Source organism: Protopterus annectens, chromosome 10.part0 (genome assembly GCF_019279795.1).
Source record: "Protopterus annectens isolate FY-2018-M chromosome 10.part0, PAN1.0, whole genome shotgun sequence".
In the NCBI taxonomy this organism is placed as follows: domain Eukaryota; kingdom Metazoa; phylum Chordata; order Ceratodontiformes; family Protopteridae; genus Protopterus; species Protopterus annectens.
In genome coordinates, this window is record NC_056744.1 from 1,441,859,627 (window position 1) to 1,441,882,115 (window position 22,489).

The 22,489-nt window shown below is 41.9% G+C and overlaps 1 protein-coding gene across 1 annotated transcript in view; it reads left to right on the top strand.

Moving 5' to 3' along the window:
* The window catches only part of FNDC7 (fibronectin type III domain containing 7), a 131,868-nt gene that overhangs the window by 41,826 nt on the left and 67,553 nt on the right, over positions 1 to 22,489 (top strand). The gene's annotated exons all lie outside the window — the stretch shown is intronic.

Here is a 22,489-nt window from a genome sequence, read left to right on the forward strand (position 1 = left end):
AGTGATTAACTCACCAAACTAGGCATCAACCCCTGTATCACTATGTAAGTTGCATATTGGCTCACAGATAGAACACACAGTGTGAAAGTAGCAGACTCCAAGTCAGACTGCCAACCAGTCACAAGTGGAGTCCCACAGGGATCAGTCCTGGGTCCTCTCATGTTCGGCATCTACTTCTCAGAAGTCCGGGCCAACACAAAGGGACTCTGGCTGACCAAGTTCATAGATGACTGCAAGCTGGGAGCCATTATTAACTCCCCAAGTGATGCAGACATCCTACAGAAAGGCCTCACAGAGACCAATGACTGGTGTCAAAACCATGGCCTTAAGCTTAACACCAAAAAAATCCGTTGTCATCCCCTTTGGTAAAAACTCAGTTCCCGCTAATTGCCACATTGATGGGAGCCCACTGAACACTGAAGGCGTTAAAAGACATCTGGGGATGCAGGTTGACAGCAACCTCTCCTTCGACCACCACATTGCCACTGTGGTCAGAAAGTCCTGCTATGTGGCACATCTCATTACCAAGGGTTTTACATCCAGGAAGAAAGAGGTCATTGTCTCTCTCTACTCTTCCCTCATTAGACCAGTCATTGAGTATAATGCCCCATTTGGCATGTACCTCACTAGACTCTTGCAACAGCTGGAGAGGCCACAGAAGTACCTCACGAAGAGTATGCTAGGCATTAAACACATCCTACATGGGCAGACTCAAAAGAATCCAGTTATTCTCTGTCTCATATTGCCTACTTAGAGGCGATCTCTTCTTGACTTACAAAGCCATGTCTGACCCAGCTCTGTTAGAAATGCTACATCTAAAGAAATCCCAATCCCTGTGCACAACACACTCCAGATACCTCAACCTCATTACCACACTCAACAGAACATGCTGGAGGGACAGGTTCATAACCCAGGGACTGCCCATGCTCTAGAATAGACTTCCCATACATGTCAAGCAGAGCACCTCACTGTCCCTGTTCAAGAGAAATCTTGATGAGTGGGTGGGAAATAGAAAGTTCACCCCGGGATCACTCCAGTGGCTCTACTTGATAGAGGCACTGGGAACTAACGTCGCGCGGCACAATGCCAGGGCACTACCATGGGCTAGGCTTGTAAAGGCTCCAGAGCCATTAGCCTAGTACACACCTATGAACCTATGAACCAAGCATGTTCACCAAGAATAATTACTAAAGCAGCTTGACAAGGTAAGTTAGGTTGCATGGTGAATTGGACAAACCTACCATTTCTTCACACACCTAGATGCTGTGCTAATGTCAGGCTGGAGGTCTGGGCCACAGTTTGATCTGGATGCAAACCCTTTTGTGATTAGGTGGGCCACATAGAAGGATTTTCTAACCACTTTGGCAATGTGATTATCAAAGGAGAGATTACTATCTACTTGAGTCCCAGATCCCTTATTACATCTTCCGTATTTAGGGGGCTATCACCTATGTGGCAGTTTGTGGGTACTTTGTTTTTTCCAAAGGGGATGACTATGCACTTTTTGGCATTTAGCTTGAGGCCATGGCTTTGACACCAGGTATCTGTCTCAGTGAGACCCTTTTGGAGAATGTCTGTGTCAGCCGGAGAGTCAGTTATAGCCCCTAGTTTGCAGTCATCTGCGAACTTGGTCAGCCATAGTCCTCCTGTGCTTGCCTGTACCTCTGAGAAGTATATGCTGATCAGGAGGGGTCCTAGGACTGAGCCCTGGGGAATGCCATTTGTAACTGGTTTAGAGTCAGACCTAGCACCCACAGCTCTTACCATGTGGGTTCTGTTCATGAGCCAGTTGGCAACCCATCTCATGACGTAGGGGTTTATGTTCAGGCTGCTGAGCTTGTCTATAATACCAGAATGGGGAATGGTGTCAAAGGCCTTTGTGAGGTCTAGGTAGGCTGTGTGGACCACCTTTCCTTCATCTATAGCCTTGGTAACTGTCTCAAAGAAGTCCACCAGCATTAGGAGGCATAATCTGCCCTTAACAAAGCCAAACTGGGTAGGGTCCAGTGTTTGGAGGTTCCCACTGTCTCTGTTAATGAGATCCATGATGATGCTGTTAATGAGATCCATGATGATGCGCTCCATAGCATTTCAGACCAAGCTAGTCAGGCTTATAGGGCGATAGTTCCCGGGGTCTGTTGTGGCTCCACCTTTGTGGAGCAGAATAACTGGTGCTGTGTGCGACTCTATGGGCACATAGCCTGTGGAGAGGCTGAATTTGAACAGTGTGTTTAGGTGAGGGGTTAGTTCATCTTTGAGCTCCTGTAGGACGCAGCCTGGGACACCATCCAGTCCCATTGATGCTGTGTTTTTGGCTTTGGAGAGGGCTTTTTTAACCTGAGTGTCTGTGATTTCAGGGGCACTACATTCTTCTGGTATGGTTATGGGCCCTTTTGGGGGTGAAGTTTGCACTGAACCTGTCTGCCAGGATGTTGGCGATATCGGTCAGTTTAGTGTATTTTGTGCTATTCTGCACTAACTCTGAGCAGATCTGAGAATTGCCACTTAGATTCTTGACATAGCTAAAGAATGCCTTGTGGTTATCTTTGGAGTCCTTGGAAAATTTCCTTTTGAAGCTATCATTGGATGATTTTATGACGGATCATAGTTTCTTGCTGATACTGATCAGGGATGTCTTCCCTTCTTGGGATTTTACTCTTTTCTGTACTAGTTTCCTCCTTCTATTGTATAGCTTGTTTATGGCAGGGGCCCACCAAACTGGTTTCCTTTTCTTGGAGGAGTGAGTCTTGGTTTTGCTTGGGATAGCATGATCCATGCATTCTTGTAGGTGCCCATAGAGTGCATTAGTAAAGGATTTTGCAGCTTGGGCAGCGTTATCCTTTAGCATGAGGGATTTGAAACTTTCCACCTCGGCCTTAAGTAATGTGAAGTTTGCTTTTGAAAAGTTTTTCACGGTGGTTTCTTTGACCGGGGGTGGGGGCGGAATGTGGATATCCAGAGTGATTAGTTTATGGTCATATCTAACCAGTGAGGGGTTGATCTCCGGTGTGGAACACCGGTTGCCCATGTTGGTGATAACCAGGTCCAATATGTTGTCACCTCTGGTGGGGGTGTTGACCAGTTGATCCAGGGCTTTTGAGTTTATAAATTCTAGGAAATGTTGGGCAAGGGAGTTAGTACTTGAGTAGTTCTCCCAGTTAATGTTTGGGTAATTGAAATCACCCAATATCAGGGTGTTTGGTAGGACCTTTATGTTTCCCAGTGTTTCCAGAAATGTGGAATGGGGGTCCTGGGACATGGTGGGTGATCAGTAGCAAGCTACAATTTGAATTGTAGTTCTGCCCATTGTTAGTTGCACATGAATGATCTCTGAAGCATCGTGCTCTGCCACTAACCTGGAGGTGTGGGTGTCCTTGATGAATATAGATACACCCCCGCCTTTTGTATTTTGGTCTGGGTTTTGTGGCCGAAATGTATGGTATGAGTTGTAGCCTGATAGTGCTAGGGTGCTCTCTGGAGCCTTAAACCAGATTTCTGTTAATGCACATATATCAATTTTCTCCATACTGAGGAGTGCCTCAAGTGTGTGCATTTTGAGGTTTAGCCTTCTGGCATTGAGTAGCATTACCCTCAGTTTTTTGTTACTTGTGGTATTTATGGTGGTGTATTTTTCTTTTGAGCCTTGTCTAAAAAAGGCACTATAAGGGTGGCAAGCGCCTTGGCCAGTATTCGAAAGCCTAAGGGTGACAGGTGCAAGCCATCTCTAGTGAAGCAGCGTGGCTTGTCGAGCATGTCATCCCAGGCTGACAGACACTGGATCCCCTTTGAATGACACCAGAAGCTTAGCCAATTGTTGAAATTGATAATTTTTTCTTTATACCGTGGTATCATTCTTGGTGAGGGCAGGATGCTACTCAGGGTTACGGTCATACCGGCCTGGGCTACATGATCAGAGAGCTCTTCCATGTCTCTTTTCATGCAGTCCAGGGAGGTACGGCTCAGGTCATTCACACCAACATGGAAAATCTGTTGATTTCTTGGTTTTGTTTTGCCAGATGCATTATTTTACTTGAATTTAAGTTGCCATGCATCAGACTATTGAAGCACCCTTATGAAGTTGCTTCCAATTCATTTTATATCTTGGGGTGTGGTCTGGGTCTTCTGCATGGTCATTTATAAGGGCATACAGAAAGATTACTCTGTTACTGATTATTGAAGTAGCCTGTGAACTATCTAACCTTTTATGTCGGTAAGCACCGTTAGTGTCCTTCTGTTTAGCTTACTTTTCTATGTGGTACCATGTCCATTGCCTTGCCAAAGTGCACATAAGCCATATCTACATGCCCGAATCACTAAACTCTTTGTTAGACTGAATGAAGTAATGAAGTTGCACTGACTTGGAGAACAGGAAACAATGAGATTTACATTTCATCTGAGGTGATGTAACGTTGGAGTTAATATATACAGAGATTAAGGGTGTACAGAAAGCACTTCCATATCCTTAGGGCACAGGCATGCGGCTCTCACTCAGACTGATTTTAAATGAGTTTAAATTGTATTTATAGTGTTATTCAGATAAATGGCACAGTGTGGCTGATATGCTGTGCTTCAACAAGTTCCACAGTGATCAGTTGTAGTAGACTCTACATTTTCTTGCTAGCAAAATGAGAGAGTGGACTTACTTGGTCTTTCTTTTGTGTAGTTAGTATTCTACTCCACCCTCTAACCCTTCCTCTCATCATATGCCTTGTTCTATCTGGTAAGCCTCTGTGGACTCCCTCTCTGCTAGACAAGTCAGTACTCTGTGTCATTGGTCCACAAGATGCTCTGTCTGAAGTATCTTTAGAAATTCAGGAAATTGTTACTCCCTACATTCCACTGCCCGTGCCCCATCCTCCACATCCCCTGCCCTTCATGGCATGGCCTTGACACCCATATCATAACCCCTCTGTCTCTTTTTGACTCAGGTGTGAAGAACTCCATCCCCTGCACCTGTCTGGTGGTTTTCCTCTATCTTCCTTCCGGAAGCCTGATGTCCTTTTCCTTGTATGGCGCACAGAACAGCACATTTATTTATTTATTGACATTTGATCACTGGGAATGTCCAACTGGGTAGGAGTCCATTTTCAGTGGAGGAGGCCCAGGGAGAAAAGCTCCAAAGTATTACAAAACATTTTAAGAATAATAATTTTATAGTCTTTAAAAATAATAAAAGAAACAAATCCAGTTGAAATAATTATACCAAATTAAGCATAATATGAAAACATTATACAAGTTACACGACAATGATGTAATAGCTAGAGAAATTGTAGCCAGTTTATAGAGAAGTTAAAGGTAAGCTAATATAATACAAACAAGAACTGCAATACAAAGTGAGAGAAAAGCAAGCTTATGGTAGGGGAGAGAAAGTGACTGAAGTAAGGAAATGCGTGAAGAAAAGAGAGTATGGAAATGTAAGGTATGAAGAGGTATTTGTCCACATTTAGGGATATAGTTTATCCAAATGCTGAGCAAGAGCAGAGCCAGCTTTTGGCAAGGAAGTCTTTCAGAATGGTTTTGAAGGATGCGTGAGAGGATGTTGACCTGATAGATAGAGATAAGGAGTTCCAGGCTGCTGGTACCATAATACTCAAGGTGTGGTCTAGCCAGGCCTATAGACCAGAAACATTACCTGCATGCTTTTTGAGTTTGTCACCCTAAGGATGAGCTCCAGTATTCTCTTTGCTGTGACCACTTCCTTCTCACTCTGCTCATGAAGGCCCAGTCCAGCCGAGGCCCACAGACCCAGGGCCTTTCCCTGCTTTGTTGCCATCAGTTCCCCTTCTTCCAGCTCATGCTTCATACCGCACAGTTGTAACCCAGGTGTAGTACATTCATTTACCTGCACCGAACCTTTGCTCTCAACTTTATGACCCCATGCTTAGTCTTTCCAAATCCCTCCTCCCTTAGACTCTTCCTATGTTTTCTATTCTGCACCTTTGGTGATCAGTGGAGAGTGTGATCCTATTCTCTTTCGTCCCTGGGATCTGTTTAATCAAGCAAAGTGAAGAGTCCTAAACTCAGGACTGACCCCTGTGGTACTCACCTATTCACTTTCCTAATTTCTGATATTGTCTCTCCCAATTGCAATCCATTTCCTCAGTCATCTTTAACAGACCACTGACCAAAGCAAAAGTGGCTGGAGCTCTACCAGTAGTCTGCTTAGATTCTTCATAATGCTGAGAAGTAGCCAGTCTGGTCCTTGTATTTCACTCTTCCTAAGCATGTACCTCCCACCACTTTCTCTTTCTTTACCATAGTGACTGTCTAGAGATCTATCTACACTGCCTGCCACCATTCCAGTATGGTGCCTCCCCCTGCTTTCTTTTGTGAACACTTAAGCAAAATATTAATTCAGTACTTCTGCTTTTTCCCAGTGTTTTGTGATCTACTTACCATCTTGGTTAGTATGTCTAGGTCTGTCCTCATTTCTCCTATCTGGCTACAAAAACCTTTGTTCCACTTCCTGATTCTTTCCAGTAGTTTCTTTTCAGCTTCTTCCTTTGCTAACATCACCACTTCTGTTTCCCTTCTGCTAGCCTCCTTGCAATGTGCTTTCTCCATCTCCCCAACCCACCCCTCATTTTCACCCCTTGTTTTCTCTACTGGTTGGTTTAACTGCTACACTGTCATTCCTTCTTTCTTTTCTTTTGTTTTGCTTCTTTTTCTCACCCCCTTGATCCTAGCCCCGAGTTCTCTGCCCCAGACTACTCCAATAGCTTCTTTACTCTGTCTCTTATTTCCTCTCTCCTAACTCATCTTTGACCCTGTCACCTGGATAATCATAATCTCGACTCCTACAACCCCAAATCATGACCGTACCATTCTTACACTGTCTCTCGGTCTGTACCATGAGATAGCATGGCCACCATTTCCTAATGGTGCCTTTACCTGGTCATCTGTCACCGCATCTTCCTTGCTTAGAACTATATCAAAAAATATATCCTTTATGGTATAAATCCAAAGCAGTTGACATAACCCCTGATAGTCCAAGAACTCTGTCCTCTCCATTACCTCTTTAAGGGAGCTTGAAATCTCCAAATCTGTGTCTGCTAGATTTGGACTCCCCATGAGTGTTACCCAGCTTCTCTTATCCCACTTCTCTATTGCTTCTGTCAGTCTGTGGTCTTCAAACTTTTGATGTGTCTGTATTGATCAATGTATACTCACTCCCTTAGGTTCATAGGTTCATAGGTAGGTACTAGGCTATCTGCCTCAGGGCATTTATAAGCCTAGCCAGAGTGTGTCAGCTTTCGCCGCCCCATTGATTAATTAACTGAGCCTCTGTCAAGAAGAGCCAATGAAGTGATCCCAGAGGTGTATTTTCTGTTACCCATCCACTCGTCAAGGTTTCTCTTGAAGAGTGTTAGTGAGGGGCTCTACCTAATGTAGTTAGGAATTTTGTTCCAAAGCATGGGGAGTCTCTTTGACAGGAATCTATCCCTCCAGCATGTTATATTTATTGTTGTGGTGAGGTTTAGCTCACTAGAGCGAGTGGCTTGCAGTGACTTGGATTTCTTTAAGTGGAGCATGTCCATCAATTCTGAGTTGGACATGGCTTTGTAAGTCAGGCAGTGATCCCCTCTGAGTAAGTGATATGCCACTGAGTACAGCTGGAGTTTTTCCAGTCGGGCTGCATAGGACATATGTTTGAGACCAGTAATCCTCTTGGTGAGGTACGTTTGTGGTATTTCCAGCTGTTGGAAGTGTCTTGTGAGGTACATCCCAAACGGGGCATTGTACTCTATGATCGGTCTGATGAGTGATGAGTAGAGGGGCACTATAACCTCTTTATTTCTAGATGCAAACCCTTTAGTAATTATATGGGCTACATAGAATGATTTCCTAACTACTTTGGCAATATGATTGTCAAAGGAGAGATTATTATCTACCTGGGTCCCCAGATCTCTTATTACCTCTTCTGTATTAAGGGGGCTGCCACCTATGTGGTAATTCATGGGTGTTTTGCTTTTCCCAAATGGGATGACTATGAATTTTTTGGCATTTAGCTTGAGACCATGACTTTGACACCAGGTGTCCATCTCAGTAAGGCCCTTGTGGAGAATGTCTGTGTCAGCCGGTGAGTCAATTATGGCTCCCAGTTTGCAGTCATTGGCAAACTTGGTTAGCCATAGTCCTCCTGTGTTTGCCTGTACTTCTGAGAAGTATGTGCCGAACAGTAGGGGTCCCAGGACCGAGCCTTGTGGGACTCCACTTGTGACTGGTTTAGAGTCGGACCTGGTGCCTGCTATTCTTACCGTGTGAGTTCTGTCTGTAAGCCAGATGGCAACCCATCTCGTGACGTAGGGGTTTATATTCAGGCTGGTGAGTTTTTCTATAATTCCCGAGTGGGGAATGGTGCCAAAATCCTTGGCGAGGTTAAGGTAGGCTGTGTGAACTACCTTCCCCTCATCTATGGCCTTGGTGATTGTCTCGAAGAAGTCAACCAGGTTTAGTAGGCATGATCTGCCCTTAACAAAGCCAAACTGGGTTGGGTCAAGTGTTTGGAGGTTCTCAATGTCTTTGTTAATGAGTTCCATGATGATGCGCTCCATAGCCTTGCAGACCAGGCTTATGGGGCAATAGTTACCAGGGTCAGTTGTGGCCCCTCCTTTGTGGAGTGGAATAACCGTTGCTGTGCGCCATTCTATGGGCACATAGCCTGTGGAGAGGCTGAGGTTGCAAAGTGTGTTTAGGTGGGGAGTTAGTTTGTTCTGTAGTTCGTGCAAGATGCAGCCTGGGACACCATCTGGCCCCATTGACGCTATGCTTTTGGCTTTTGAAAGGGCTATTTTCACCTGTGCGTCTGTGATTTCCAGGACACTACACTTTTCTGGTATTGTTGTGGGCCCTTTTGGGGGTGAGAGGGGGATGAAGCTTGCACTGAATCTTTCTGCCAGGATGTTGGCAATATCAGTGTGTTCAGTATATTTTGTGCTATTTTGCACTAGCTCAGAGCATATCTGCGAGTTGCCACTTAGATTCTTGACATAGCTAAAGAACGCTTTGTGGTTATCTTTCGAATCCTTGGCTATTTTTCTTTCGAAGTTAGCCTTGGAGGATTTTATGAGGGACCTTAGTTTCTTACTGATACTGATCATAGATGTCTTTCCTTCTTGGGATTTGCTTTTTTTCTGAACTAGTTTGCCCCTTCTATTGTATAGCCTGTTTATGGCAAGGGTCCACCAGACTGGTTTCCTTCTCTTAGGGGAGTGAGTCTTGGTTTTGCTAGGGATGGCACTATCCATGCATCCTTGTAGGTGCTCATAGAGTGCATTTGTAAAGGTTTCTGCATCTTGGGAAGCGTTATCCTTTAGTGTGGGGGCTGTGAAACTTACCACCTCTGTCTTAAGTAAGGTGAAGTTTGCTTTAGAAAAGTTTTTTACTATGGTTTCCTTAGTTGGGGGTGGTGGTGGGGTGTGGACATCCAGAGTGATTAGTTTATGGTCTGATCTAACTAGTGATGGGTTGACCTCTGCTGTGGAGAACCTGTCGCCCATGTTGGTGATGACCAGGTTCAATATGTTTTCACCTCTGGTCGGGGAGTTACCAGCTGATCCAGGGCATTTGAGTTGATAAATTCCAGGAAGCGCTGGACCTGGGAGTTTGTACTCGAGTAGTTTTCCCAGTTAACGGTTGGGTAATTGAAATCACCCAATATCAGGATGTTCGGTAGGACCTTCATGTTTTCCAGTGTCTCCAGAAAGGCGGAGTGGTAGTCCTGGGTCATGGAGGGTGATATGTAGCAGGCCACAATTTGCATTGCAGATTTGCCTGATGTTAGTTGCACATGGATGATCTCAGAGGTATCATGCTGCGCCACTAACCTGGAGGTGTAGGTATCCTTGATGAATATGGATACACCCCCTCCTTTTGTGTTTCGGTCCATGTTCTGTGGCCGAAATGTGTGGTATGAGTTGTAGCCCGGTAGTGCTGGGGTGCTCTGTGGAACCTTGAACCAGGTTTCAGTTACTGCACAGATGTCGAGGTTCTCCATACTGAGGAGTGCTTCGAGCGCATGCATTTTGAGATTTAAACTCATGGCGTTGAGTAGCATAAACCTCATTTTTTTATTTGTGTTGTTTATGGAGGTGGGTTTGACTTTTGAGCCTTGCCTAAAAAAGGCACTATGTGGGCAGCAAGAGCCTTGGCCAGTATTTGAAAGCCTAGGGGTGACAGGTGCAAGCCGTCTCTTGCGAAGCAACTAGGCCTGTCGAGCATGTCGTCTCAGGCTGACAGACACTGGATCCCCTTTGAATGACACCTGAAGCTTAGCCAATTGTTGAAATTGATAATTTTTTCTTCATACTGCGCTATCATTCTTGGTGAGGGCAAGATGCTACTCAGGGTCAGGATCATACCCGCCTGGGCTACATGATCAGAGAGCTTTTCCATGTCTCTTTTCATGTTGTCCAGGGAGGTACATCTCAGGTCATTCACACCAACATAACAATGGCAGAGTCATATCTGTACTTGTTCTGGAGTGACCTGAGTGCTTGTGTTATGTGGCAGATTCTGGCTCCTGACAGGCAGCTAACAGTAACCTTCTCCTTGTCCAGCCTAGTGAGTGGGACATCAGTGTGCCTGATTATAGAGTCGCCTATTACTAATGTGTTAGGTATGTTATTTCGCCTTAAGGGCTGTGATTGTGCGGCACATTGATTTTGTGTTTTATGTGTTGTCTGGTTTGTGACGGGAGGTGCAGATTTTTTTGGGTGTCTGCTTTGGAGGTCTGTGATGCTTTTGCAGGTTTTTATTTAGAGCCTCTGAGAATGATTTTGTGTATTTATGTGTATTTTTTGCCAGTGCTGGTTTAGTATGTCTATGTGAGGCTGTACGTGTGGTGCAAGTGTTAACCTTCGCCTCATGACTGCTTGTTCCAGTCTTGGATGGAGAGAGCTTAGCCTCCAATTTAGCTATATAATTGCATCTCTCGCATATGTTAATGTTTTGTGGTAGGAGGAGAGGGTTGTCTGTGTACATGAGGCAGTTGTAACATTGCCTCAGGATACCCAGGTTCACCAGCTGGACTGGAGAGTATACCTGAAATTGCCCTTTGGTCATGTCTGAATAGTAGGGTGAGCTGCTTAGCCGCTTGGTTGGTGAGGGATGAATAATGAGCCTTGCCCTGCCTGGTAATCAAGTGTCGGGGTATATTAGTGCTTGCTATTAGGTCTGAGCAAGTGCTGGACTGTAGGATGCTTTTTAAGTGCTTAGGTTGAGAGGTAGACTACTTTCAAGGGAAAAACTGAAGAGGAGACTTGGTGGAGCCGGGATAAATTTAGCCTTAGCTAACCAGCGCTGCCTGGACATTCAAAACTGTGCAAACACGTTTTTTTACAGCAGGGAAATGAAAGTGATAGAAATTAGCCCAACATGGCCCACAAACTACTAACTTCTGGGCTGGAACCACTCCTCCAGGGAAGATGGCTGCTCAAAGCTCCCTCTCTCACATGTGAACAGAGAAACCTCCCTCTATCCAAGTAAGGTATGGGCAACTCAGAAAATTGTAACAGCCCTAAATTCAGCATTTAGCCTGAAAACTGGACTATACTAGCTTAGAAAGGTGGGAAACAAGGAAAATTTTTTTTTTGAAAAGATAAGGCAACAACAGCAAAAATACACTTAAAACAGCTTTAGATGACTACAAGCAATCAGAAAAGGCTTTTAAACAAATTACCCAATTAACCAGTAATAAAATCTCAAAACTGAGCCCTGTCCCTGTAGTCTTCAATCAGACAAGTTCTAACTGCACACTCCTGCACTCCTACCTCCCTTCCTCTACATTAACTGCCAGGACACTGGACCTATGTTTTGACGGTGTCTCTCACATGCCTCCTTCATGGGGTGGTGTTCCTCCTCCTCTTGCACTTTGTCTTCACATTTAATGTCATCCTTTATGCAGTTTGATACTCTAACTCCATCTTTTCATGCTTTGTCATTTCTGTGAAAAATTATACTTGCACCTTACCCACCCCCTCTTGTCATTTGCCCATGTTCATATGATGCCGACAATATAATGTCTCCCCTACTGGATTCACTACCTGCAATCCTCATCTTCCTACATGGACTTCTTGCATCTCAAGGTAATACTCCGCAGTGATGCACCAAGTCACTGTTGTTTGTTCATTTGATATGTCATTTTTGTTTCCTTCTAGTAATTGCCTTATAACCAACCCTCTCTTGTTTCTGTGACACTCTGTTTCCTGTCCATCTTAGTTTAATGGTACAACAACTGAGGTGTATCTTTCTAAGCTTGCATTCAGCACCGCTGTCTCTTCTGAGCTAAGATGGAAGCCATTTCCCTGCTGGGTTTCTCTCATTTCTTTTACCAGACTTATGTCATTCTCCCTTACAGTTTCCACAAGCAGTCCTGATACTCTTCAATGCTCTTTTTCTTCATTGTGCTGGATCCTGGTAGAACTGTGACTTCATAGAATGTTACTTCTGACCCCATACTGCTGGCATCTCTCTGCCACTGTCCTGGAATTTCTTGCTACCACTTCAGCTGTCTCCTCTGACAGGTCATCGGTGCCTACTAACATCACAACATGCATCCAGCACTCCCACTCAGTGATGACCTTGGTTACCTTCTCCAATGTTCATAGGTTAGTACTAGGCTATCAGCCCTAGGGCCTGTACAAGCCTAGCCATAACAATTCCCTGATTATTTATTCCCACAGTATTTACTTCCCTGGACTTCTGTCTAGCAGGGCGACTGACATGATTCCCCAGGGTAAATTTCCTATCTCCCATCCAGTCGTCAAGGTTCCTTTTGAAGAGGGCCAAGGAGGTGCTCTGTTTGACATGTATGGGCAGTCTATTCCAGAGTATGGGGAGTCTCTGGGTCAGGAACCTATCCCTTCAGCAAGTTTTGTTCACTGTGATGGCAAGGTTTAGGTCCCTGGAGCTTGTGGTTGTGATGGATAGGATTTCTTTAAGTGTAGCATGTCCAACAGCTCTGGGTTTGACATGGCCTTGTATGTTAAGCAGAGATCGCCTTTAAGTAGATGATCTGTGACAGAGTATAGCTGGATTTTTTTTTAGTCAGTCTGCAAAGGGCATCTGATTTAGGCCTGTGATTCTTTTAGTGAGGTGATCCTGTGGCCTTTCCAGTTGTTGCAGATGTCTTGTGAGGTATATACCAAATGGGGTGTTGTACTCTATGGTGGGTCTAATGAGGGATGAGTACAGTGGGACAATGACCTCCTTTTTTCTGGATGAAAAACCCTTAGTGATGAGGTGTGCCACATAGAAGGATTTCCTGACTGTTGTGGCAATGTGGTTATCGAAGGTGAGACCACTGTCCATCTGTGTTCCTAAGTCTCTTATCACACCTTCGGTGTTTAGTGTACTGCCACCTATGTGGTAATTCATGGGTACATGTTGTTTCCCAAAGGAGATAACTATACACTTCTTGGTATTAAGCTTGAGTCCATGGCTCTGGCACCAAGCATCTATTTCTGTAAGGCCCTTTTGTAGAATATCCACATCATTTGGGGATTCAATAATGGCTCCCAGTTTGCAGTCATCTGTGAACTTTGTTAGCCAGAGTCCCTTAGTGTTGGCCTGTACTTCAGAGAAGTAGATGCCAAACAAGAGCGGTCCCAGGACTGAAGCCTGAGGTACTCTACTTTTCACTTGTCTGGAGCTGGATTTGGAGTCGGCTACTTTTACAGTGTGGGTTCTTTCAGTAAGCCAGTTAGCAACCCATTGAGTGACATAGGGATTTATGCCCAGCTTAGTAAGTTTATCTATGATTCCAGAGTAGGGGATGGTGTCAAAGGCCTTGGCGAGGTCCAGATAGGCTGTATAGGCCACCTTACCCTCGTCCACGGCTCTGGAGACTGATTCAAAGAAGTCAATCAGATTCAGGAGACACTATCGGCCCTTCACAAACCCAAACTGGGTGAGGTCCAGTGTTTAAAGGTTGCCAGTGTCTTTGTTTATAAGTTCCATGATAATACGTTCCATGACCTTGCAGATCAGGCTCGTCAGACTGATGGGACGGTAGTTCCCAGGATCCAAGATGGATCCCCCTAGTGGGCACGAAGCCTGAGGTGAGGCTATGATTAAACATGACACTTAGGTGAGGTGCCAGTTAATTTTGTAGTTCATGTAGTACACATCCCGGGATGTTGTCTAGTCCCATGGATGATGTATTCTTAGCTTTGGAGAGTGCAGGTTTTACTTGTGTGGCCGTGATTACTGGAATTTGGCAATCTTTTGCTATTGAGATGGGCCCTTTAGGAGGTGAGAGGGGGTGAAGTTAGCACTGAATCGATCTGCCAGGATATTGACAATGTCATAGGGATCAGTATATTTAATACCATTCTGTTGTAGCTCAGAGTAGATCTGAGCATTGCCATTTAGATTCTTGACATAGCTATAGAATGCCTTGTGGTTGTCTTTGGACTCTTTGGCAATTTTTGTTTTCATAACTAGCTTTGGAGGATTTTATGAGGGATCTCAGCTGCTTACTGAGGCTGGTATGGGAGTTTTTTGCATCCTGGGATTTTCCTCTTTTCTGCAACAGTTTCTTCCTTCTGTTGCATAGTTTGTTTATGACAGGTGACCACCAGATTGGCTTTCTTTTTTTGGAGGAGAGCATCTTGGCTCTATTTTTGATGGCACAATTCATGCACAAGTAGATATGCTTATACAGTGCTTTAGTGTAGGATTCGGCAGTCGAACTTTCAATTCCAGTCTGCATGGGTGTCATGAAGTTTGTCACTTCTGACTTCAGTAGCATGAAGTTGGCCTTGGAGAAGTTTTTTACGGATGTTTCCTTACTGCGAGGTGGGGGAGGGATGTGGATGTCAAAGGTCATTAGCTTATGGTCAGACCTAACCAACAAGGGGTGACCATTGGTGTGGAGCATCAATTTCCCATGTTGGTAATGACCAGGTCCAGGATATTGGAGCCCCTGGTGGGACTATGGATTAGTTGATCCAGGGCGTTGGAATTTATGAATTCCAAGAACCGTTGAGCAAAGGTGTTGGTACATGAGTAGTTTCCCAGTTAATGGCAGGTTAGTTGAAATCACCCAGTATAGGGGTGTTTGGTTCTATCTTAATATTTTCCAGTATGCTTAGAAAGGTGTAGTGAGAATCTTGGGGCATGGTGGGGGATCTGTAGCAAGCTACAATTTGGATTGCAGTCTTACCTAGTGCTAGTTTCACCTGGAGAATTTCGGATGCATTGTGTTGAGCAACTAGCCTGGAGGTGTGAATATGGACACTCCTCCACCTTTAGTGTTTTGGTCCTGGTTTGGTGGCCGAAAAGTGTGGTAAGAGTTGTAGCTTGTCTTAACTAAGTCTATGCTCTGAAAATGGTGGTAGTGAAATCCAGTCTCTCTTTTTTTCCATATTAAAACTCTCAGTCCCTTTGTTGATTTTCAGAGCCTTCAACAACTAAAACCACCGTATTTGCCACAGATTGGTTCTCACATCTTTCATTCACTTCCTACACTGTATCAGTAGCCTCCCAATCCCCTGCCTTTCCCAGTTCACTTCCACCCCTCCCATTCCTTCTCACTATCACTTCTACTTCCCTGTACTGCATTTGTTCCTTCTCTAGTCCCTCATGTGCTCCTTCTACAAAGGACTCTACTCTTCTGTCTCATTTGTCCTTTGCTCCTTCCATCTGGTTCTGTCCTTTTGCTTTCTTCATGGTGTTGGACCTTATATGGTCACCTGTCCCTATGTCTTCCCTTCACCACTTGTCACTGTTGTTTGTCCCTATTCCATAACCTTGTTCTCTTTTTCCTCCCACTTGTGGATTTTCTGTGAAGTGATTATCTTTTGAGGCTGACCACTGATGATATCAGAACTCTACATTTCCCATTACTACATCACTCTCTGGGGACACTGCATGTTAGAAAACACCCCAGACATGTCCCTTTGCTGGTTGGACCTTGTTTCCAGATAAGGACAGCCTCTTGGCTAAATAGGTTCTGAATATCTCACAACCAGGAAATAGTATAGGCATGCAGGAACCATCTTACTCTGGCCATATGGTTCTTTTTGTGTTTTATTTGATGAGATGAGCCTAGCTTCCCAAGGGATGTGGATTTCTATGGTCCAGATAAAGACATGCAATAGTGTGTTTAAGGAGATGTGCTCACTATGCCTCATTTCAGTGATTGAACTATCTGCTGTCCCTCTCAGGAGTCACTTATGCCCATTGGGAATCCTTATGCATAGGCACAACCTGGAACGATACAAGTAAACTAAAAAATGTATAAAACAAACAAGTAATAATGCTCTATGGCACAGTGGAAACAAGCCCAAAACGGAACCAAATAGTAGCAGTCCTAATAATTTAATGAAGCGCTTTTCGTTATGATAAATACAATAACTTCCTCAGATAACATTAAATTAATTCATCCATGTTTACATTGCATATTCAAAAAACATGTATCAAAAATAAACCAACCAGCAAGATGGATATTCAACAAAGCTATGCCATTAAGCTTCCTACCATATAAAGTTAAAGAGATACTGTGAATTAAAAAATCTCCTCTGTCATATACTTCAATATTGAAAACCTTTTAAGATAAATTTATAACAACACATAATTGCATACTAACAAACTTAATAGTATTGTTTAAACTTCAATTCTGTGAATTAAAGTACTACAAACATATGCCTATAATTCTGAAGAACATTGTTGTTTAATTTTTTATATATTTTACCTGTTCAAGCTTTTAAGTTTTAACAGGCACAAGATGTTACATGCTTCATTTAGTCCTGGGTTATGAAAGGCATTTAAAGTTAACTGGCAATACAACTCCAGCTCTTCTAAATGAAATGCAGTACCTCTTACATCTATTTGTATTTGATCAATTGCTTTAAAAGTAAATGTGTGCCCTCCAGTCATTTGGGAATGTCTTGCCAAGGCATTATCTATTTTGTTCCTATCAATGGCATACACATGTTTATATATTCTTTCACGTAATCTATGTTCTGTTTTACCTATGTAGAATGCTGCGCAGAATTTACACTTAGCTATATAAACTACAAATCTGTAATTACATGTCAATTTAAAATTAAGTTGATATTTCTTGTCGTTAATGGTAAATGCCCTTCCTGAATTAATCAGTCCACAAAATCTACACATACCACAAGGTGACATACCAGCTTTCCTATTTGCACCCCTAAAGTGTTTACTTTTTAACATATCCTTGAGGTTACTTCCTTTTCTAAACACAATTTTAGCAAAGTGCACAATTTTTCTACCAACAATTTATCATTAACTATTAATTCCCAATTTTTATAAATAATATGGGAAACTGCTGAACTATCCAAATTAAAGGTTATAATGAAACTATACTTGTAATTGAGTGAGGTGCACGTTTGAGTCAATGTTATGTTTTGTGCAGACAGTACATTCGTTGTATTAATAGGTGCATCCTGAAGCTTTAAACCACAACTTCCTTTGTGTAAAATAGGGGAAATCATTCTATTTTCTCTCTTGTATTGTACTTTCTCTGCTAAAGCATTGATTAAATCAATCAGATAGCCTTGTTTCTGGAACATATTACTTAAATATGTACATTCAGTTATAAAATCAGACTCAAGGGACACTATTCTCACTGCTCTTATTAGTTGTCCCTTAACAATAGAGCGCTTCTGTGAGAAAGGATGACCGCTTGAGAAGTGCAAAAAAGAATTGCAATATGTCTTTTTTCTAAAGATGTTAGAAACCAGTCTAGAGTTAACCACATCTTTAGTTAACTTAATATCTAAATAATCTATCAAGTCAGTGCTGTAGTTAAAGGTAAACTCAAGGAATTCCATTGTACTATTTAAATAGTCAACAAAGGCACTTGCTTGTACGAAATCCCCTCGGAAAACTATAAAAATATATTTAAGTAATATGTTCCAGAAACAAGGCTATCCGATTGATTTACTCTATGCTTTAGTGGAGGAAGTACAATACAAGAAAGAAAATAGAGTAATTTCCCGTTTTACACAAAGGGATTTATGGTTTAAAACTTCAGGATGCACCTATTAATACAACGAATGTACTGTCTACACAAAACATAACATTAACTCAAATGTGCTCCTCACTCAATTACAAGTCTAGTTTCATTATAAGCTTTAATTTGGATAGTTCAGCATTTTCCCATATTATTTATAAAAATTGAGAATTAATAGTTAATGATAAATTGTTGGTAGGAAAATTGGGCACTTCGCCTAAAATTGTGTTTAGAAGAGGAAGTAACCTAAAAGATATGTTAAAAAGTAAACACTTTAGGGGTGCAAATAGGAAAGCTGGTATGTCACCTTGTGGTATGTGTAGATTTTGTGGACTGATTGATTCAGGAAGGGCATTTACCATTAACAACAAGAAATATCAACTTCATTTTAAATTGACATGTAATTCTAGATTTGTAGTGTATATAAGTGTAAATTCTGCACAGCATTCTTCGTAGGTAAAACAGAATGTAGAATGTGTCACAGAATATATGAACATGTGAATGCCATTGATAGGAACAAAATAGATAATGCCTTGGCAAGACATTACCAAATGACTGGAATGCACACATTTACTTTTAAAGCAATTGATCAAGTAGAAATAGATGTAAGAGGTGGCCCTACTGCATTTCATTTAGAAGAGCTGGAGTTATATTGGCAGTTAACTTTAAACGCCTTTCATAACCCAGGACTAAATGAGGCATGTAACATCCTGTGCCTGTTAAAATTTAAAAGGTTGAACAGCTAAAAATATGTAAAAAATTAAATAACAATGTTCTTCAGAATTATAGGCATATGTTTGTATTACTTTCATTCACAGACTTGAAGTTTAAACAATACTATTAAGTTTGATAGTATGCAATTATGTGTTGTTATACATTTATCTTAAAAGGTTTTCAATACTGAAGTATATGACAGAGGAGATTTTTTAATTCACAGTATCTCTTTAACTTTATATGGTAGGAAGCTTAATGGCACAGCTTTGTTGAATATCCATCTTGCTGGTTGGTTTATTTTTGTCACATTGTTTTTGAATATGTAATTTAAACATGGATGAATGAATTTAATGTTATCTGAGGAAGTTATTGTATTTATCATAACGAAAATCGCTTCATTAAATTATTAGAACTACTACTGTTTGGTTGTGTTTTGGGCTTGTTTCCACTGTGCCATAGAGCATTACAACCTGGAATGATGCAATACCCTCCCAGCTGAGAGAGATAAGAGATTTGTGCCTTGTTATTCTTTTCCCACCTGATAGTGGCTCCTTCACTGCCTAAGTCAGTAGTCAAAGCCTGATCGTTCACAGTCAGGGTTTTATCCCTCTGTGCCATGCAGATGACACTATTTATCTGTACCCCTCTGATAATCTCTATTAATGTTTTCCTGCCATCTCCCTTCCTCCTGCCTACCTTTTCCTACACCTTCGTGTACACTCTGCCTCCTTCTCTTTGTTTTCACTTTCTTCTTCCTTGTCTGACTAGCTCATCTACTGCCATCTCCATCTCCTGGATTTTCTCTGGATGGTGCCCTCTTCTCCTGCAGGCTCACACCTCTATTATTGCGATGGTGCCCTCTTCTCCTGCAGGCTCACACCTCTATTATTGCGATGGTGCCCTCTTCTCCTGCAGGCTCACACCTCTATTATTGCGATGGTGCCCTCTTCTCCTGCAGGCTCACACCTCTATTATTGCGATGGTGCCCTCTTCTCCTGCAGGCTCACACCTCTATTATTGTGATGGTGCCCTCTTCTCCTGCAGGCTCACACCTCTATTATTGCGATGGTGCCCTCTTCTCCTGCAGGCTCACACCTCTATTATTGCGATGGTGCCCTCTTCTCCTGCAGGCCCACACCTCTATCATTCCAAACAGCTGCCCCACATCGTGAGCGCCGCTTCTTTCATGCAGTCACATGCATACATCTCCCCATTTTTTTTTTTTATTACTTTTTTATTTTACTGATGTATCTTTTTTTAGCTAGCTACTTCATACTGTCATCAGTTTTATCTCATACAAGTTCTAAATTTAGTGAAATATATCTAACACAGAGTTACTAAAACTGAGAAGGGATACAAGGGTTTTAGTATATTGGGAATCCTAGGCATTGTGACATGAATTTATTAGAAAACTGAATAAAAAAGATAAGGTTTGGATGAAGTGGACTTTGTATGTGTAAATGTGAAGATGAAACATGTAATGAGGAGAAGAGACTATGGATGCTGATATGGTTCAAGACTGAATACTGGTTTGCAGAGACAGAGAGAGAAAGAGAGAATCCAACTGCTGTGCTTATGCTTCATGAGTAAGAATGAAGAATATGCTAAACCAAGGGTGGGGGCTATGCGTCACCACAAATTGCTTTATCAAAACTGCTCAGTGAAAGCACTCTTCTCAAATGAAAGCCGCTTTTTGAAAGTTAATAAAATTGTTCTCTGGTAATGAACCCCAACTCATTCCCACATCCTCACAAGGGGGGGGGGGGGGATTCCATGCATCATTCTACAATATATAATCTATTTTAGTGTTGCACCCTGGGAAAAGAGACATTGCCCAGTTGCAGTGTTCTTACAGTAGGGAAACAGACCCAGACATAAAGACAGACAGGTAGATAGACACACACACACACACACACACACACACACACACACACACACACACACACACACACACACACACACACACACACACACACACACACGATTTCTCACAAAATAATGATGATTCCCATCAGTTTTCACACTTCAAGACATAGTTTTCTGACAATTAAGAAAAATGGATTTCCGACAGAAAGACAGAATTAAGTCAAATTTACCAAAGTGAATTTAAAGGAACTCGACTTTGGTGAACACTAGATGGCATCCAACAACAACAAATAGCTTCAGCATTCAAAAATAAAAATAGAAAACTTTTTAAATCATAGGGATGGGACCAAATAACAAACAAAACACCTTCTTCAGCTGCATGCTGAAACCCTGTTTACAGAATCAATAAATACTCACTAGAAATGCACCTAATGAAAACATTTACTATTTAAACACTTAAAGAATGTTTTAATATTTGCATGTGTGTGGAAGAATGAGTGCCAATGCGATACATAGGCCACCAGAGATAAGTACTGCAATTAACTGTTGGTTAGCGCAAGTGGTAACACAACACAATTCAGAGATTCAGATTAAGCAAGAATAAGGTCTTTCCTAATTCTAGCTAATATGACTCTGAATTGCATTTCTCATGATCTTGGAAACTGCTACTTTTGGCTGTTACTGCAAATCAAAAAATAATGTTGACTTGTTTAACATCCACAATAACCACATAAAAATATGAATAAACGTACAGTATTAGAAACTAAACCATATGTCATTGACCACATTTCCGCCATGTCAAATATAAAAACAAGTAAATGTTAAATTATATATTTTTATTTAAATTAAGATTGCATCCTGCCCTCCAATTAATAATCCATCTTTTTAATTTTTTCTAACATAGACTGCCAACATCCCCTGGGATTCAGTAGGGGTTATTTTCCAGCAGTAAGCTCTAATTCAGCCATTTTCTCACTGGTGGTAGCCCTTTCGTATTCAGAGACAGGACCTCTACAGTGATTCTAAGAGATGTTCAGTGAGCTAAGGGACAGGTAAAAGGTATGCTTGTGCATCCATGGGTGTGTGTATGTATGTTTGTTTTAATATTTGCACGTGTGTGGAAGAATGACTGCCAATGCGATAGATAGACCACCAGAGATAAGTACTGCAGTTAACTGTTGGTTAGCGCAAGTGGTAACATGACACAATTCAGAGATTCAAATTAAGCAAGAATAAGGTCTTTCCTAATTCTAGCTAATATGACCCTGAACTGCATTTCTTATGATGTTGGAAACTTCTACTTTTGGCCACAGCAGTTTCCAAAAGTGCAGGGGGCTGTCTGTCTGAATCAAATCCCTCATTTATTCCATTTACATTTACCCTATCTAATGCAATGAAAGTAATAACAGCATTCAAAATGTCTGATGATATTTGTATAAAGTACTAGACTCAGTATGACATCAGATTCCATTAAAATGTTTTGATATATTAAGTTGTAAGGGTCTGGATATCATGCCTATACTGAATTGCCTTAGAAGAATTAACCACAGGAAAATATTTCTACAAACACTTTTATAAAAAAAAACAAAAAACAAAGAAGTGGTACACGTGGTTCATACCCTTTCAGGTTTTGAGATTTTGCATAGTATTATATAACTATTACATTTGATATTGGTCTTTCTAACATGCAAATGAATACCTTATAACATCCTTTAAATGTTTAAATGCATCTTAAATGTTTTTAATTGCGGGTATCTATTGGCTCTTTAAATATGGTTTCAATACACAGAAGAAGAAGCCATTGGTGCTGAAAGGGGTTCTGTTTCTTGTTTGTTCTGTACCTCTCAATATAAAAGTATATATATCTTATTTTGAAGTGTTGAGGAATTGGTGGATGTGGTTTTACTTTGTGTATGTTGCATCAGA